Source organism: Gracilinanus agilis, chromosome 1, assembly GCF_016433145.1.
Source record: "Gracilinanus agilis isolate LMUSP501 chromosome 1, AgileGrace, whole genome shotgun sequence".
NCBI classification, from domain to species: Eukaryota; Metazoa; Chordata; class Mammalia; order Didelphimorphia; family Didelphidae; genus Gracilinanus; species Gracilinanus agilis.
Genome location: NC_058130.1, coordinates 628,378,176 through 628,392,890, shown reverse-complemented (window position 1 = coordinate 628,392,890; position 14,715 = coordinate 628,378,176). Strand labels below are relative to the sequence as shown.

The following is a 14,715-nucleotide window of genomic DNA, read 5'->3' as shown; positions in this document are numbered from 1 at the left end:
GTTGATATTCTGTGAGTAGAAATGCAAAGGGGGAGAAAGGAGGAAAGGGCCATCTAAAGCCAACAAAGATTATGGAAGGATCACTATGGAAACAATTCTCTCCAGATCCATCCCTCCCCTAAGACTTCCAGCATTACTCCTTAGTCAAATCTACACAAATTTATTAACATATATTTGTTAACAGGTGAAGCAGCAGTGCTTAGAGTCCTGCAAGACCTAGTGAGAATGAGAAACACAAGGAATTCTTGTCTCCTCTGAATTGCTTGTCCAATGTGAGAAAACAAAGGATGACTCCCTACTCCTTCCAGAAAGATAATAATGTGCCTCAATGTATCAATACATATTTTTGTTGTTCAGTTTGTTCTGACTCTTTGCTAACTCTATTTGTGTGTTTCTTTGCAAAAATACTATGGTGGTTTGTCATTTCCTTCTCCAGTTCATTTTACAGATGAAGAAACTGAGGCAAACAGCGTTAAGTGAGTAACCCACAGTCACATAGTTGTCTGAGGTCAGAAATGAACTAAGGAAGATGAATGAATACAGAGCATTCCATTTTCTAAGAATTAGGAATGGTTGAAAAAGTAATTACAAATTCAGTTAACCATAATATCATTGATCTCACAGCTTTCATCTTATCTGAAAATATGTCAATAATTTTATCAAATGTCTTTCTCAAATTAAGATTAACTAATTTTGGGGACAGCTGTGTAGCTCAGTCAATTGAGAGTCAGGCCTAGAGACAGGAGATCCTAGGTTCAAATATGACCTCAGATACTACTCAGACTGGGCAAGTCGCTTGACCCCCATTGCCTACCCTTACCACTCTTCTGCAGAAGGTTAGGGTTTGTTTTTTTTTTTTAAAGACTAATTTTAACCCTCCTCTGTGCTGCTGATTGAAAAAAGGGAAGAAAAATCATACTTTAAATAAATAAATTAGATTAACTTAGCATGACTGTTTCTTAGGGAACCCACTCTAGTTTCTATTGGTCACCATATTATCTTATAAATGGTCAAACCAAAATTCTAAGTAATCTATTTAACAGTTTTGCCAAGAATCACTGTTAGATCTGATGGTCCACAATTTCTGGGATCTATTTTTTCAGCTTTCTACTGGCCATGATTCCTCAAAGATTATTGAAAGTAGAATTACACAATCTCAGAGTTGGAAGAAACCTCAAAGGTTATCCAAAAAGTTCACAGCTCAACAAAAATGTCCTCTACCACAGAATCAAACTTTGTTTGCAGACCTCCTTTGGGAAGAAACCCATTATCTCTGGAGGTAGCCCAATTTCACTTTTCAATAGCTTTAATTATTGGAAACCCTCCTTTTTTAAACCAAGCTTTAACTTATTTGTGAAACTTCCACCTATTCCTTCCATTACTGACATCTGGAACTAAAAAGAATAAATTTAATCCCTTTTCCAATTGTCAATCCTTCAAACATATGAAGAGTGCTATTATACCTCACCCTTCAATTATCTCCAGACAAAAAAGCCTCAGTTCCCTCCAACTAATCTTCATTATGGCATGATCTGGAGGTTCTTCCCCATTCTCGTTATCTTTCTTTGGGAATTTTCCAGTTTGGAAATGTCCTTGCTAAAATGTGGTAACCCAAACTGAATACCATACTCAAAAAGTAATCTTACTGAGGAAGAATATATTAAGACTTCTATGGCCCTAGCCTCAAGACACAAAAACTCCCTCCGAATGCAGACTGAGATCATGTACCTTTAATAGATTGCTATATCAATAAACCAATCAACAAGCACTTACTAAGTACCTACTATGAGTAGGCATTTTGCTAAGCACTGAAGATACAAAAAGAGGCAGAAAGCAATGGTATTCTCCAATGAGATTACAATTTAATGCAAAGGAAAGCAATTTAGCATTTACATATCTTTCATTTTTAAATCAGATCTTTAAGAATTGGTCATTTGATATTGGGACCAGAAACAAAGAGATAAGGCTCTGATGCTAAACCTATGGCAAGTGTTCCAGGCACCAGAGCTGTCCCTGCCTGGAGTTGCTCCCTTCCCCTCTCTACCATGCCTGAAGGCATTTTTTCACATCACCCACCCCTCTGCCCAGCAGCCCAATGGGAGTGCTTTCTCCCTCCCCTGTGTGGAGTAAAGGAGGAAGGGGGGTGGAGGGGGAAAGGGCACGTGCAACACTAAATCTGACTATGGGGGGGTATAGCATAGGTCTCTGGGGGAAGGGAGGGTGTGGCTCTAAAAGGTTCACCATCACTGAGATAAGGAGTAAGTAGTTTGTTTCAGGGGTAAGATTTAAATTCATTTAAAGGATTCTATTATTCTCTCTACTTACCTTAGGTTTTCATCATATTTGTTCTATGCTTACAGTGAATATCAACTTTCTTGACATAAAATATAGTAGCAAAATCAAAGTTTGAATTTTAAACTTAGACTAGTACGCTCATTCAGGAGTTTTGCCTTCCTAATATTATGATGATGTCACATTATGTATTTGTCCTTTGTTATATTTCCCTCCTTTCATCATTTAGGATAATGAGATAACAGACCAAGAGTTGAAAGGGATCTCAGAGTCTATCTGTCCAACTCATTCATTTTAAGGGTGAGGAATTTGGATCAATGGAAGTTATATAATTTCTCTCAAAGGTTGAAAGGAATAGGAGTGAGATTCAAATCCAGGTCCTTTGATTCTAAATCCACCACTCTCCACTACATTCACACATTGGAAGTCCCTATTAGCCCAGTGGCTTCTCTGTTGGTTTGACTGGTTCTTCCCAGAACCTCCATGAAAGGTAACCCAGACCAACCTCTTCTTTGCTCTCCAAGTTTTACTTCTGACTCACTCCCAGACTTTTCCTACCATTCTTTCACACTGGATACATTCCCCCCTGCCCTTTTCTTCTTCCTATTGCAGGTTGTCTTTCCCAGTTAGAAAGAGAGAATGCCCCTTGAGGGGAAGAAGTATTTTACTTTATGTTTGAATTAGTATCCCCTATGCTTAATCCATAATAAGTGCTTAATAAATGTTTACTAACTTGTTCATTGTGTCTGAGAACATTAGAGAGCTTCCTATGAAGTCATATTGTTTTTTTAATACTTGTCTTATACATATTCATTAAGATTATTTGAGGTTTTATTTATTATCAAATCATTTTTGAGACCTGCCCATAATTCTTGAGATTGGCCATAAAACCATTTCTCTGGATGCCCATTTTCGAAGTCTAGAAATATCTTTATATCAACTATGTTTCCTTATTTGGTCATTATGAACTCTGGGATAAATGGCCACTTTCTCATAAGGTTCCTGTCACTTTTACTTTATCAAATCGCTCTTCTTGATTTATTGAGATTGAGTCAGATTTCTTTTAACTTTTTGAGAAATGAAATTGGTAGCAAAGCAAATCAAGAATTTGTTAAGCCTTCAGTGTTTTAACAGAATGACAATACAGCTGGAGAGTTGAAATTACCTGGTAGTGTTCTGATCTAGATCAGAAAGGCATTGACAATGTAAATGTACTACCAGGTAGGTGGCTCAGTGAATAGAGCAATGGACTTGGAATCAGGAAGACTCATCTTCATAAATTCAAATCTGGTCTCAGACACTTAATAGCTATGTCATTCCGGGCAACTTATTTAACCCTGTTTACCTCAGTTCCTCATTTGTAAAATAGGGAATAATAATAGATGGTTATTGTGAGGATCAAATGAGATAATAACTTTAAAGCACTTAACCCACCATGAAGAACAAAGAGAAAAATGCCAAGAGCTAATCCAGATACTAAAAAAGACAGCAACCATGACAAGAAAGACACAATAGTGAAAAGAACAGTGGGGGGAAAAGAACTGGAATAATACATCTGGTTTTTCAAATGCCTACTTGCACCATTAGAGAGTATGAATGATAAGCATAATGGATTTGTTTGTATTTTTTATAGCTAAAACTTAATTTTATTAATAACTTTTGGTTTTACAACTTCATTTCTAAAAAATATTCCTTTTCTTTTCCTGCCTAGTGTGCTATTATCAGCAGGGTCATCATTTTTATTCTTACATGAATAAAAAGGTTCCAATGGGAACTGTAATAAGGAAATAAAACAAGTGGATATGGTTTGTGGGTCCCTAAGTCAGTAGGTGGGAAAGGAGAGTACAATGTTAGAGGTAGTAAATTGAGGTGGTAGAAGATGCAAGGGAACGACTGAGTTTAGGGAAATATAAGATGATGAAGTATAATGCGGGGCAAGGGGAGATGATGAGGTAATTGGGCAGGCAGCTGTAACAGGGAGACACAGACTGGGTACACAGGCTTGAGACAGAGGACACTGAAGGGAAACAGGCTGAACCCTTCCAGGTAGGAAGGGCACTTCTACAGACAAAAGGTTGGGGCCAGCCAGAAATGGTTTGAAACTAACTAGAGGGCTTTCTAGTCAGTTTCTCAAGTTCACAAAGAAAGAGTCCGGAGGCTCTTCCCTGTCTGTGAAATAGAAGGCTTCTCAGAGTAAGTACAGAGATCACTACTTCCTCCAAGATGGACGTCTCCAGCTCCCCTCAGGAACCAAAGAAAAACTATTCTTTTCTCCCCTTAACCCTCTTTTATCTTTCAAACAATGATTTAGCAAAAGGTTTGATTAAATAACAACAGGGTTTATTAAGTTTCAGGGTTGATTATAAAGGACAGAGGGATACAAGGTTTCTCTAACAACCACCTAGGGAGAAGCTTCAGGTAGGAAGGGACACAGGAATGGGGCAGACTGAGCAAGAGCCTGCTCCCACTCAGCCCCGGGAGGCTTTGTTGCCTTTAAGGTTAGGAAAGTTATACCCAATGGATCAGGAGATAATTTGTATCAAGGGTAAGCCCTACTTGTTTATGGGGAAAACCTAAGTCTTCAAAGTTTGATTGCTACCACCCAAATCCACCCTTCTCCCAAAACCCACAGGAAATCAAGAAAGGAAATGGTGATTGGAATAGGGAAGGTCAGGGAGATCCAGAGGAATTAGCTAAGCTACAAAATCTCAAGAGAAAAGCCCAGAATCAAGGCCGGGTTTCAGCCCAAAGACCAAGCTCAGTTGACCCTTCTGCTCTGACCGAGCCTCCTGGACCAACTGTTCCTACTCAGGGTTCTAAACCCTTCTTAACTGTCAGAAATTCTGCAGTTAGCCTTTTGCAGGGTTGATTGTACCTCTGCACTACAGAACACAATAACCAAAATGTTCTGATGTTAGTTCACTATGCTACCTGAGTTCACCAGATCGTTCATTGTGGAAACCTCCCCAGAGAAACTACAAAAATGGCCTTTCCATTCAAAATTAAATAATATTCATTAAGTCATTGTTAGAAGTCAGAAACAAAACAAGTTAGGTTGATATGTTACTTGGGTTGGGCAACTTATACCATCTGTAAAGGAAAAAATAGTCATTAGAAATTAATTTAGAATCCATTTTGGATAGGTTAGATACTAGATGTTGGAAGATGCTGTGTTAGGTGTAAATGCCATTTTATATAATGAGGTGTTCATCTATTAAGGATCCTAATTTCATAATAATGTACTGTATCAAGTTTTCAATTTAGTTTTATATCTGCACTGCCACCAATGAATTTTTATTTGCAATATATAGCATTTAGACCCACTATTAGTTTTATGGTGCCATGTCTTTAGCCAAAAGTCAGGATGATCTTGACACCATGGCCTATCTATAAGCCCAAAGCAACATGTTACACTGGAAAAGAAGAGTGAATGTAGAGTTACAGGACTCATGTTCAAATTCCAGTTCTTCTACTTGCTACCTGTGTGACCATGGGCAAAACACTTGGCATTCATACACTTCACTTTCCTCATTCCTTTCTAAGCTAACTAGAAAGCCTCTAAGGTCCCTTCCAGCTATAATTCTATGGTCCTGTCTGCCACACCTCCTCACTGGAGAATCAGTTGCCAATTTTGTCAGACTTATTTCAGCCAATAAACATGAAGTACCTACTGTGTTCCAGAAATTGCATTAAGCGCTGGGGATGCAAAAGGAGACAAGACAATCTTTACTCTCAAGGAGCCCATGATCTGATGGGTTTGTCAGTGGTAGGAATAGTATTTGTCAGTAGTAGGAAAGCTGCCACCAGTTTTGGCAAGGTAAGAAGAATCGCACCATATTTTCCATTACAGGCAAACTTACTAAAGAACTGAGCAGTCAAGAAAGGACTTTGTGTGAATTGTTTGCAGCTTAACACCCCCCTTCTATTACTTATGTAGTAATGCAAAGACCATCGTTTGCCAATATAGAAACTGGCAATCTGTTACTATCAACAAAGAATGCCAAAACAGCAGTTTGGGGTTTATTTTTTTTTTCTTTGCAACTGGTATTTTCTCAAAAGCACAAGTCACATTAGTAAAGCAAAAATGCTTTTGGGAAAATGAATAGGTAGCCATAGAGTATTCCCAAGAAAAATATGGACATCTGGGGATGTAACTATGAACTCTTGGTTCATTCTTCTTCATCCTGAGAAAATCCTAAGATTGAGATAAAAAAAGGGAACCTTGAAACAGTCTAATGCAGGCCTTTCACTTTATAGATGACTGAATTCATACTCAAGAGAGATAACTTCCACAAGGTCACATAGCAAAAAGTAGCAATTTTAGTAAATTAATCTAAAAATCTTAAATTCAATTTTCCAAAGTGTCTAAACTTTTTCCTGAGGGTAAGTTGAGTGCAGTAACAAATCCATAGGACTGGAATTTTGGGACTGGAACCCTAGGCCTTAGAGACCATTTGGTCCAAATCCCTCTTTTTTACTGATGAGGAAACTGAGGCCCAAAAAGATTATATCACTTGCTGAAGTTAGCATAGGAGGTAAATGTAAGCAGAGGCAAGACTGAAACCCTGACTCCATGCCTAGCACTCCTTTCATTGCTCTCCCTATCAGTAGTTTTTCATATTTTTTAGGTCTTTAGGGTTCTATTTGGATCATGACTATTTCAGTGGTTGGGGAAAAAAAAGTTAGATTTGTCCAGTTTGATTAAGTTCATTGTACCATTAATACTATTTTAGTTTGAAATTTTAAAAATTGAGAAATTTTTTTATATTGCATTCATTCAAAAGGACTGTTGCCTAAAACCAAGAGTTCCTCTCCTCACCTTTGTGGTTTTCTTTCTTTCTTGTTTTTTGTTTTTAAATCCTTACCTTCCCTCTTGGAATAAATACTGTGTATTTGCTCCAAGGCAGAAGAGTGTAAGGGCTAGGCAATGGGGGTTAAATGACTTGTCCAGGGTCACACAGCTAGGAAGTGTCTGAGGCCAGATTTGAATCTACGACCTTCCATCTCTAGATCTGGCTCTCAATCCACTGAGCTACCCAGCTGCCCCAACTCTTTCTTATTTTTTAATAGCTCATTTCTTTCTATGACCAAGAATAAGAATTGGAGACATTTTTAATTTACCCCATGGTTTGCTTCTAAACTCTAGCTCTCATCTCAAGAGGTGCATTATTTGATAAGATTGGAAACCAAAGTTTATATAGCCCATTGGAGAAATAAAAAAATATGAAGAGAAAACATTATTATTATTATAGCTAAAAGAACACGCTCAGTGATAATTTTTTCTTGGCTATTATTAATTTGATCTGACCTAATTGGCAAAGTCCTATTAATGAAAGAAAATGATATTTAATAGATAGCCCCTATTATATAGTGTTAGTGTTCCCCAGTGTCATATACTTTTCTCTCCTTCTACCCTGTATGTTCTTTTTCATGGTCTCAAGGTCAATTTCAGAATACAAAATAAAATCTGAGAACATTTACTTTATCTAGAACACACAGTGATTAAAAAAAAATACACTGTACCAAATTTGTATCTTGGTGAATCTTCATAGCATGTGCCAGATATTTTGACTACTTGTACAAGGCATTCACGAGACTAAAAACAACAGAAGTGTATTTTCTGAACTGGTAAATGAGTTCTGGAACTAAGATTGTAAGTTGCAGAGCAGTTATCAGTATCCATTGGTAGAGAGAATTTGTTCACTGTGAGTTTCTTATACAAAAAAAAAAAAATTACAGGTATCAATTTTTCTAAAATTCACTTTTCCTTAAAATTTTTCATTGCCAAATGTTGGGGAGCTGGTTGCTCTCCTCTTCCCTTGTAAAAGATAGAATAACTAGCAATTTACTCTTTTGGTTTGTTTTTAAAGTCTAGAGCATTATCATCATGCGAAAGGGACAGAAGTGACATTTTGTTAAAACTCCCAATTTAAAGTTACAAATGTATATCCAGGCTATATTGAGGATCCTCTGCAATTTAGGAGCTGCTCAGGCACTGCCTAACTCTCAAATAATATCTCCCTCTACAATACAACTTCATTAACTATAATGTATTTTGGGGAAAATTATTAAGTCTTTGAGGCCAGATTTTTACTTTGGTCTTCCTGACTCCGTGAGCAGCATTCTATCTACTGTACAACCTAACTTCCATCATAAGAAGCAATTAAGAGTTTTTCAGTTTTTCTTTTTTTAAATCCTTACCTTCTGTTTTAGAATCAATATTGTGTATTGATTCCAAGGCAGAAGAGCAGTAAGGGCTAGGCAATGGGGGTTAAGTGACTTGCCCAGGGTCACATAGCTAGAAAATGTCCAAGGTCAGATTTGAACACAGGACCTCCCATCTCTAGGTTTGACTCTCAATCTGCTGAGCCACCAGATTGTCCCCTGTTATCAGTTTTTATAGTTTTGTCTTTTCTTATTTTGTTTTTAAACCCTTACCTTCCCTCTTGGAGTCAATACTGTGTATTGGCTTCAAGGCAGAAGAGTGGTAAGGGCTAGGCAATAGGGGGGTCAAGTGACTTGCCCAGGGTCACACAGCTGGGAAGTGCCTGAAGCCCTATTATCAGTTTTAAATGCTGCCAGACAGGCACTTTGCATGCTCTTGGGGAAGGGAGAGGGATATAGGATCTCAATCTGAAATGGAAAAAAAGGTTTTATGTTGGCAATTTTCAATTGATCACAAAATTTTTTCTGTTGCAATTCTTATTGGATTATTTTCTGTCATTTATTTAAAGGTGAAGACAAAACTTTAATGATAAAAGTTCTAGTTGTTTGGGGTTTTCTTAGGCTCAAATTCCAGCTGGTAGGTTGAAAAGTAGTAATAACTTGCTGTTTGAAATAGTTTTAAGATATCAAAACATATGACCAAAGAAAGTTATGGTCTTTATTTTTCTGGCAATTTTAAAGAAACAGCTAGACAGGGGACAGCTAGGTGGCTTAGTGGATTAGAAGCCAGGCCTAGAGATGAGAGGTCCTGGGTTCAAATATGGTCTCTGTGGGATCCTGGGCTAGTCATTTAACCCACATTTCCTAGTCATTATCATTCTTTGCCTTAGAACAGTATTGATTCTAAGATGGAAGATAAGGGTTAAAAAAAGCAGCTAGATAATCTTTTTGGAAAGGATTATCTAGGGTTCTTCAACTGTTTTGTGTCATGAGCTCTTTAGCAGGATGGTGAAGCCTATAGACATATTCTTGGAATAATGTTTATAAATGCATAAAATAAAACTCATAGGGGGACAGCTGGGTAGCTCAGTGGAGTGAGAGTCAGGCCTAGAGACGGGAGGTCCTAGGTTCAAACCCGGCCTCAGCCACTTCCCAGCTGTGTGACCCTGGGCAAGTCACTTGACCCCCATTGCCCACCCTTACCAATCTTCCACCTATGAGACAATACACCGAAGTACAAGGGTTAAAAAAAAAAAAAGCTGAAAAAAAAAATAAAACTCATAGGATCACAAAGGAAATCAATTCTATTGAAATACAGTTATCCAAAAAAAAAAAAATTAAGTTTCCGAGCCCCACCATAAAAACTCGTAGATGCTATCTTCCTACCAAGACACAGAACAGACAGCTGGTTCAGCAGATTTCTTCTAGACTTGTCATCTTATTCTTTTGTATTTCCTCAAAATGTGACTGTTAAATCAGGTTGAAAAGGGACAGTCCCCTGACAAGGTCTGAGTTCATTTGTTCACTTGCACAAGGGGAGGCCCTGTCACTCTAGGCCTCCCTGTTGTCATCCTCTGCTTGTGCAACTCTTAGACAAAGAAACTGTGTCTTGCCATAAACTCCAGGAGAGAACCCTGTACTGTGGTTGCTTTAGAGCAGGGGAGTTTGGGAAGATATCCAGAAACAAATGGGCAGAGGACAATCCCCAACTCCTCTCCAGTTCTTGGAAGACGCTAGCAGCAGGCAAAAATCCCAATTTGGTGGAACAAAAAAGCAACAGAGAGCAGAACTATGATGCTTTTAAAAGTGACTTGTCTCCAATTGAGGGATTGTTTCTAGAGCAAGGATGCTTATTAATTTTGGCATTTAAAGGGTTCTAATTTGGCTTTGAAGTTAGCACCTCACTGTGGTGAGTGGGCACAGGATTTAAATTTTGGCTGCCACTCTTGTTTGGCAAGGATGGTTTTTTTCTTTTTTCTTTCTCTCCTCTATCCTTTCCTCCTTCCTTCTTTCCCTTCCTTCTCATCTCTTCCCTTTCTTCTTTTCTTCTGTGTCATTTATTCAGAGGTGAAAACAATGCTTTACTCATAAAAATTCTAGTTGTTTGGGGTTTTCTCAGGTTCAAATTGCAGCTGGAAAGATTTAGGTTGGTCAAACATTAGCAATAACTTGCTGACTAAAATAGTTATGAGACATAGACATATATAACCAAAGAAGAACTTCTCTCCTTCCTTACTATCTCCCTTCTTCTTATATTCTCATCTTTCTTTCTCTCTCCCTTCATTCCTTCATCATTTCTTCCTTCCCCTTTTTTTCCTTCTTTCTTTTCACTAGACAAAAGGATTAATAACAAAATAATCACATCAGTTTCATTTCAACAGTTTTCTTTACAAAATGAGTTACTTAATTTGCTTTAGAAATAGACTGAAGAAATGGTAAATGAAATCCCAAAACTGCTCAATCCAACTTCTCCCACATCAAAAGAACTTCCCATGTTCTAATGGTTTTCCTCTGATATTACAAACTCATGAGGAAGAACATATGAAATATTTTTAAAAATCAGTTTTAAAATACTTTGTTGGGTTCCAAATGAAACTTCAATCCAGATTCTGCTTCTTTTTCCAGATATGTTATAGAATTTTTGTTATTTTGGGCGAGTATTTCAGGCCCCAAAGCCAAAAAAAATTACACTAGATAAAAAATACTTTTGGAATTCAATTCTAATTCATATTATTCACAATTGTAATTATGAATGAAACCCATCAGAATATATGCTCCTTGAAGGCAGAGACCATTTATTTTTTATTTTGAATCCCCAGTGTCTTACAAACATTTAGAGTTTAATAAATATTTGTTGAAGCTAATTATTTAAATACTCTTGTTAAGCACTGAATAAAATATATAATCTAATATCAGAGTAAAAACCTTTTGTTATAAAAGACAAAATGCAATTTCCAAATGGAAAAGTAGCCAAAGGATATGAATAAATAATTTTCAAATGAAGAACTGCAAACAATTGTCATTAATTTGAAAGAAAGTTCCAAATTACAACCAATAAGAGAAATGGACATGAAAACAATCCAGGGATTTCATCTCATATTCAGCAACTTGTAAAAATGACAAGAAATGGGAATATTTGTTGCTGAAAGAGTTGTGAAAAGACAACACTAATATATTGTGGAAGGGGCTATGGATTGGTGCAATTATTCTGTAAAGAAATCTGAATTATACAAATAAAGGAGCTAAAATAGTCATGTTCTCTGATTCAGAGATTTTACTAGTAAGCATAGATAGAAGTTATTGATAAGAAAAAAGTCACCTTACATGCCAAAATATTTATAGCAATATTTTTGGTGGTGGAAAGAACTGGAAACAAACTAGATGCCCTTTGACTGAGGAATGACCAGACTGAAAAAGTTTTTCTTATTCTTAACTAAGAATTGATGAAGATGATGAGTATAGAGAAAAATAATAAGATTTAGATAAAATGATGCCAAATGAAGTAGAGCAGGAAAACATTACACACAATGACTACAATGGGAATGGAAAGAACAACCCAGTTTTGTTTTTTTTTAACCCTTACCTTCGGTCTTGGAGTCAATACTGTGTATTGGCTCCAAGGTAGAAGAGTGGTAAGGGTAGGCAATGGGGGTCAAGTGACTTGCCCAGGGTCACACAGCTGGGAAGTGTCTGAGGCCAGATTTGAACCTAGGACCTCCCATCTCTAGGCCTGGCTCTCAATCCACTGAGCTACCCAGCTGCCCCCTAGAACAACCCAGTTTTGATTAGTTCTCAAAACTGAATGTAGCGAAGTCAGAAAGAATAAACTTAGACCCCAAAAAAGAGATAGGAAAAGAAATTTTCCCCAACTTCTTTTTTTATAGAAGCCACGGATAATAGATATGGATTATCAAATATAATGTCTAAAATTTTATATGTATTAATCAGTCTCAATGAATGGTTATTCTCTTTTTCTTTTAGATTCTTTGTTATAAGGAATGGTTCTCTGGGAAGTGGTAAGAGGAAGGATAAAGGAGAAATATGGTTCCATAAAAATAAGAGATATCAATATAACTAATTTTTAAAAAATTACATCCCTGCTTCTAGAGAGACTAAGGTTGGTAGATTGCTTGACCTTGGAATTCCTGGGTAGCATCAATTGGACGTCCACACTAAATCCAATACCAATATGATGAACTCCTGGAGGTGACAGGAAGAGTTTATTGAGTAGGAAGATGACATGAGTGGCCCCAAGATTTAGGAAAACCACTTTAATGATTAAATGAAGAATGGATTAGAGTGGGGAGAGACCTGAGGCAGGCTGACCCACCAGCAGGCTATTGCTAAAATCCAGGGGAAGTGATGAGGGCCTGCACAGTGGCAGAGGAGAAAATATCAGAGGGTGTATTGGAAAGATATTGTAAAGGCAAATTCAACAGATCTTGACAATTAAAATAAATAGAAAGCACAGGAAAAATCCAGGATGATTCCTCAGCTATGAGTCTAAAGGACTGGGAGGGTGATATTGTCTTCAAAAGTAATAGGGAAAGTAGAAGGTGCATGACTAGGAGGTATCTAAAACAAGATTTTATCTGAGGTCTCCTTGACTCCAGGACAGCTGCTCTAACCACTTCACCACCTAGCTCCCTTTTCAATAGCTCTACTTCAGGAGTCTCCATTTGACTCATAGCTGAAGCCTCCTATATGTGCTATCTTGTACTATTACAATCTGACCTCGGAGAAGAAATTCTGTTGCTTTTCTACTTGTATATGCAACTTGCTATTTATACCTCAGTTGATGTTTATTATCAGAAAGATTTGAGTAAGGTTATTTCTATTGCATTTTCTAAAGAATCTTGAATGTTTTTCTTATTTGCCATTTTGTCAACAAGGTAGGAACCTTATTTCAAAAGAGCTTATAAAGCACAATTTTGTTTTGTTTTGTTTTTACTGAAGTCAAAAAGCGTTTCTTAAATGTTTACTATATGCCGGGGCACTGTCCTGAGTATGTCTATTGAGGGAAGGGACAGTTGTAATTAATAAACAATAAGCATAATGGGAGTTATATTGACTACATCTTTTTTAATTGAGAAATAGTAGAGATGGGGTCCCATCATTATATATGATTCAAAAGCCTGCTAATCTACAAAAAACCTCATTGAGCATTTCTTCATTCCTTATATAAAGGTCTCTCATGGAGATTTTGTATAGATAGGAGTGTTGCTATTATTGTTATTGTTTCTGTTGTTATGGTTTCTCCTTCATTTTCTAAGAAGAGCAGTGACATCAGGGGAGATGTCTTGATTTGCCAGTGATTTGGATTTAAGTCAGGCAGAGTTGCACAAAGGCATCGGTCTCACTCTCTCTTCTACTAAGCATCATGTACTAAGCACTGTGCAATCCTCTTTACAAGTATTACTTCTATAATCCACACAACCCTATAAGGCAGGCACAATAACTATCTCATTTTACAGTTGGAGAAACTGTGCAAGACAGAGGGTAAATGATTTGCCCAGGGTCACACAGTAGAGGCCACATATGAATTCAGGTCTTCCTAATTCCAGGTTTAGTGTTCTATTTATACACTTTGTCACCTAGCTTCTTTCATATACATTAGAAAAGTGGTTATATATGTTTTGTCAACTTTTTTATTTAAAAGCTCTAAGATTTTTCTACATTTTTGGTACCTTCTCCTCTTTTAGGTGCCTTTTAATCTTTTAACCCTATCAGTGACTTGACAATTATGGCACCTCCAGCATAGATCTCTTTAATATATAACTGGCCTAATCTAACTGCTTTTCTCATTTATTTCCTCTTTTAGTGACATCTCAAATCCTCTATTGGCACACATAGAACAGAAATGTCATGCATGGCCTAAGTATAGGGCTTTGTCCTTGAAGTTGTTATCTTGTTGGGATATGTTGATTTTTGAAAATCTTTTGCATTTTTCTTTTCATTTTCATCCTTGGAGATGACTTTACATATTGGAATATCCTGCCAACTTTTTCTTAAACTGGTTTTACCCTCCACTGACTGTTTCTTTCTCCTTTACGAGATTATATTGCTCATAATCCTCCATCATCTATCTTCATATGATTTTACAAGGGAATTTATAGTCTAATCCATTGTTGCCTTTGGCAGCCATCTCTCTCTCTCTCTCTCTCTCTCTCTCTCTCTCTCTCTCTCTCTCTCTCTCTCTTTCTCTTACACATAAATTAAGTGTTTGTTTCTATATGGATCCTTAAACAGCTTAGAAAG

At 37.1% G+C, this 14,715-nt stretch overlaps 1 protein-coding gene across 1 annotated transcript in view; it reads right to left on the bottom strand.

Moving 5' to 3' along the window:
• The window catches only part of SLC26A7 (solute carrier family 26 member 7), a 308,018-nt gene that overhangs the window by 113,685 nt on the left and 179,618 nt on the right, over positions 1-14,715 (bottom strand). The window lies entirely within an intron of this gene.